Genomic DNA, 5406 nt, shown 5'->3' with positions numbered 1-5406 from the left:
GGACTAGATTCACGTCCCTGTTTTCGCTGCTACTTAGCTGTGTGATGTTAAGCAAGTTATTTGCCTTCTCTGGACGTCAGTTTTTTCGACTCTAAGATGGGGACAAGAGCAGGCTAGTATGAGGATTCTTGGCCAGATTTTAAAGTGAGATGATACTAACTAAATTGCATTGATCATTGGGATCGTTCTTTTCATTTGCTGTGTGTTTGAAAGAAGTTGTAGCACATTTAAAGTGGACCCAGACTGGCAGATTTGGTGAGAGGTTCAAGCCTGGCTGTTCTCTGCAGAGAATTTACTCTGCAGAGGAAATTCGTTTCTTAGTGCACAGTGCCAACAACTAAAAAAAAAAGAAAAAAAAAAAAAAGGAAAGGGAATGTTTCCTTGATGAGGAAGTCATAGACCTCTACTAAGGAACTGTTATGCTGTTATTGTCTGTGTCTACGGATTCTTGTCCAAAGATTGGGAGGATGATTCACAGCTCTTCATCTAGATTTTCAAAGCTCCTGGCTCTTAAGGACAAAAGAAATGCAAGTGAGTCCCTGTTCCCGTTGGGGTATGAGCTGTGGGGCGCTAGAGACAGGAACCCCAGGGCCTCCCCAGGCCGCCGGGCCAGAGCGTAATAAATCTGTGAAATAACAAGCACAAAGGACTTTATAATCAATGACAGATTTTATTTTTGCTCTGGCAAAATCCATCCGTGGAGTTAACATTTTATAGGGAAATAACTACCCACTTTGTGACTCCTCCTCAGCCCATATTCTCTTTCTTAAAGTTGGGAAAAGCACAGAGAATCAAAGTCAGCTCCTCTGAGAACCGTGGCAAGAGAAAGCATGACTTCCCCTGGGCGGGGACCCAACTCTCCCGTTACTTCCTAGGGTGGTGGGGGCCATTCATTTCTGTTTTGCTAAAATACCCGTGACATGTGAATAAACTAGGATTACAGAACATTGTCTCGGTCAGTAATCTGAGCCGGCATGGGCTCTGGTTTGATGAAATATGGTGCTCTCTGAGCAAACATGGGAATTGGTATTACTTCTCGTTAAAGCTGAACAGTGGGGCTATTTAGAACTGACGCATGAATGCAGCACTGTGGGGAGTGACAATTTGAAGGGAACCGATTTGGGGGAGGAGGGCAGTGGTGTGTGTGTGTGTGTGTGTGTGTGTGTGTGAGAGAGAGAGAGACAGAGAGAGCCAGCCAGTTAAGAGGAGTCTATGGGAGAGGCAGCCAAGGGGATACTTTGAAAATTAGGACCCCTTTGTAGCTTCACAGTCTCCTTATCACTCCCAAATAATCTTGCTCAAAACCTTTGACTACTGTCCTTCACGGGATGGATAAAGCCTTCTGTCCTTGTCCCGGCATTTAAGCCCTAACCATCTGGCCTCTCTGTCCTGGTGGAGTCTTTCCCCAGCCTCTGTTCCTATGCGTCCTCTCCTGTCCCAGAATTTACAGCAGCTTCATTCCTTGAGTTCTCATCCCAGGCCCCTCCCCATGGCTTTAAGGTAGCTGTAGCTAATTCCCCTGTCGCCAGCACCCAGGCATTCGTGGCCTCAGCTGCCAAGACTTCTGTCTGCTGAGGGCTCACAGTGGAGCCCTTCCTCAGGAAGGTCGACAGGAGCAGCCTCACTCAAGTTATCTCACACTCCAGGGACAGCCAAACCCAGTGACTAGGTGCAGGGGCCTGGAAAGCACTGTAGGGCCACCTGGCTCCAAGGCTGTCTATACCACTGTGTCATTTAGCTTCTCCCTCTGGTTATCCTGGTCCCTCCGCTCCCTTATTGGTGTGGTCTCCCTAGCACTCTCCCATACACTTCTGCACTCAAATTTCTATCTCAGAGTCCCTACCCAACCTGAGATAGTTCATGCCAGGAGTGATCTAAGGAAGTGGACTGTAAGGTGGTATCTGAAGCCCTCATCATCTGACATTTAGTGGCAATGAGGGCTCTGTGGCGCTGTAACTGGACTACCCATGGCCTGATGCTGTGGTGGTGAGCTGGAGGGGTCACTTTCTTAGGGGTTAGAGAGGTTCAGGGGAAGGAATAATTCTGAAGACAGTGGGATTGTCAAGTGCCATGGATGCATTGGAGATAGACAATAAAAGGTTGAGAGCAATGAAACACTAATTTAAGGCAGAGTGAGAACTGGAGGATTGTGGCACCATATAAAGAAACCCTCAATTCTTACAGGCAGTCCTGCTGAGGACCGGGCTCAGGACTTACATATGAAGATAGCAGAGCTCCAGGAATGGTTTGATTCTTAACCCCAACACTTCTGTTATGCCAAATTCAGGCCCTTCTTAACCTCAGCACTTCTGTTATGCTAAAGTCAGGGGTCGGGCCCTGAGACTTGGAGAGGGGGCATCTTGGTGGATGTACTCAAGAGTCTTAAAACCCTATACTTCCTTGAACACTCTGGGCCTGGGGAGGTGGGCTCTGCCCACTTTGCTTGAAGATGATAAAGATGTAGCATGCACTCCTCTCATAATCTACCTTTACCTGTCCCCTGGCTGCCAGATGAAACCTGGGCTTATGTCACCACCTCGCTCAGCCAGGGAAGTCCCAGTGAGAGGTGAGGCCAGCTGGATTTCCTGGGTCAAGGGGGCACTTGGGAAACTTTCCTGTCTTACCAAAGTATTGTAAAACGCACCCATCGGGAACTTTCCTGTCTTACAAGAGGTTTGTAAAATGCACCAATCAGTGCTCTGTAAAATGCACCAATCAGCACTCTGCAAAATGCACCAATCAGTGCACTGTAAAACGCTAATTAGCACTCTGTAAAACACACCAATCAGGAGGATCCTAAGAGTAGCCAATCACAGGGGGGATTAAAAAAGGGCATTGTGATAGGACAGAAACGGAACATGGTAGGGGACCAATTAGGGAATAAAAGTTGGCCACCCCAGCCAGCAGTGGCACTCGGGTCCTCTTCCATGCTGTGGAAGCTTTGTCCTTTTGCTCTTCACAATAAACCTTGCCACTGCTCACTCTCTGGGTTCGTCCCATCTTTAAGAGCTGTAACATTCACTGCCAAGGTCAGTAACTTCATTCTTGAAGTCAGCGAGACCGGGAACCCACGGGCGGAACCAACTCCGGACACACCGGGCCCACCACGGGGAATAATACTGTAGACTGGAGGATCTGCGGAGTCACCGGGTATAAGCAGGACCTGAGGGAGTATGATTGGGATGGGCCCCAAGGGTGCTGAATCAAGGGGGACTGGATATGGAAGTGAATAAGGGAGAGTTCGTCAATCCAGGAGCACGATTCCATGATACCGGTTTTCCACCGTGGCAAGGGCTCTAGGGTATGGGGCTGATATGTTTATGGGTTGGCCCTTGGACACTTGGAAAAAGCAATGGCCTGCCCTAAGTGACATGTCAATGCTGAAATAGCTGTGGTAAGTGATAGAAGAATGGACTGAAGGCTCAGAGAGCAGACATGCTGGATTAGAAATGGTACACAGGCTGGAAAGCCACCAGCCTATATGTTCCATGGAAGGACTCGGAGGACTCTCCATTTACCAAAGTGATAAGAAATCCAATGGTGAAAGGGGCAACAGCAACATGCAAAGCTCAGGGATGGCTTCTATCTGTAGGCTGGGGCTGAGGGTAGAGGGTATTGTTACTGATCTGGGCTCCCTAGCAGAAATGAGGATGAAAGTATCCCAAAATAATGGAGTACTTTGCTGTCCAAATCAAAGTAGATGCACTTATCAAAATGAGAGGTGCGGTCAGATTTCAGCCAGGGTTCCCAACTCCTGGGGAGCTATGAAGATGCTTAATCAAACCTGCAGTCGCTGGGAGTCATATTGATGGGCAGCCCACAAGAGCACCATTCAATTTGTACAAACTGAGACAAATCAAGGATGGATAAATGAGGCCGAGGGCAGCCACTCCAAAAACAGTCACAATCCCTTGATGGGCTCGAGTCAGTTTCTATACCTGAACACTTTGAGTGAGGGAGAGGCTGGGACCTCAGGAGGAAGGCGCCTGCAAACACCACAGCAAGGATAGATGGTGGTGATTTCCTATCCTTCTCCAAAGGGACCTATCACCATTTACTCAGGCAACCACTGAACCTGAGGGAAGGGAAACATCCAGACACGTCAAGAATAAATGGACACATGGTCCAGGTTGACACTGATACCAAGGACCCAAGGTCTCATTATAACTCCCCTGCTAGAGTGGATTTTGTGGAAACCAGATGTTCAATGAATCATGGTGCAGCCCAGCTCACTGGGCTTGTGGACTCATCCACAGCGGTTTCCCTACTCCTCAAATACAGAATTGCAACAAACATCCTTGGTAGCTGGCAGAACTTTACATGGGTTGCTTGGCTTACAGGGCAAGAGTTAGAAGAGTGGGGAAGGCACGTTGAAACTTGTGGGATAAGAGTTACCATAGTAGAGGAGTCCAAGGAGAAGTGTCTGAAACCATTGCCTCATCCCTGTCCTGGCCAGATTAATAAATCAAAATCCGTGTCATGTCCCAAAGGAAATGGTAGTGATTAGTGCCATCCTTAAAAACCTAAAGGATGCAGCTGTTATGGTTACATGCTCTCCTCATTTAATTCACCAGTCTGGCCCCTACAGGAAACCAGACGTATGCTAGAGAACGACAGTGATGACTGCAAATTCACCAAGCGATGTGTGAATAGCCCTTACCACAGCATCTGTGCCAGATGTGGGATCTTGGCTAGAGGAGATTGATATGGCTTCAGGAATCTGGTATGTCACCTCTGACCTGGTGAATGTATTCTTCATCCCATTCAAGAACACAGAAGCGGTTTTCATCCCCATGGGGCAGGTCCCAGTATACATTTACTAGTATGTGTATTTCTTGTCCTAGGGCCATGTTAACTATACCACTTCTGTCATGAGGGATCAAATGGACATTGCCGTCAGAGCCTCAGTCAGCATCACAAAACTCAGAAAGCATTTGATATCCTCCTTCAGGATCCTGTGTGACAGAGCATGGGACCAAGGGACTCACCTCGCAGCAAAGGAGGCACCACAGTGAACACAGGCCGATGGGATTGACCAGTTCTGGCACATCCCCGTGATAGAGCATTGGAAAGTGCGGCTGAAGCATCATCTGGAGAGGATGCTCTGAGAGGGTGGGAGGCCATCCTCCACAACACAATACTTACCCCAGACCAACGGCCAATGTGTGTTGCTGTGTCTCAGTCAGTAGAAATCATGGGTCCAGGAACCAAGGCACAGAAACAGGAGTGGCATTGCTCATCGTAACACTTAGCGGCCCACCCGGGCACTCTGTGCTCCCTGAGTGCTCAGCATAGGGGGTCTAAAGGTCCTGGTGCCCGGAGGAGGAATGCTTCCTCCAGGGGACATGGCAAATTCCCTTTTCATGTTCAGTGACAGGTGCTGTCAAGCCTCCCAGCTCCTAGGTC

At 48.5% G+C, this 5406-nt stretch overlaps 1 long non-coding RNA gene across 2 annotated transcripts; it reads left to right on the top strand.

Moving 5' to 3' along the window:
- The first annotated feature begins 2898 nt into the window (after positions 1–2898).
- Positions 2899–5155, top strand: LOC126962346 (uncharacterized). 2 transcript variants are annotated; one of them, XR_007728658.1, is made up of 3 exons: positions 2899–3029; positions 4575–4723; positions 4845–5155. It is a non-coding gene; the product is annotated as an uncharacterized LOC126962346 (long non-coding RNA). The 2 variants fall into 2 exon arrangements; XR_007728659.1 differs by having other exon boundaries at positions 2899–3150.
- The last annotated feature ends 251 nt before the right edge of the window (positions 5156–5406 follow it).

The sequence above is a fragment of the Macaca thibetana genome, chromosome 9 (assembly GCF_024542745.1).
Source record: "Macaca thibetana thibetana isolate TM-01 chromosome 9, ASM2454274v1, whole genome shotgun sequence".
Classification (NCBI taxonomy): Eukaryota; Metazoa; Chordata; class Mammalia; order Primates; family Cercopithecidae; genus Macaca; species Macaca thibetana.
Note: the sequence above shows the minus strand (reverse complement) of the source record. Positions and strands in the feature narration are given on the sequence as shown.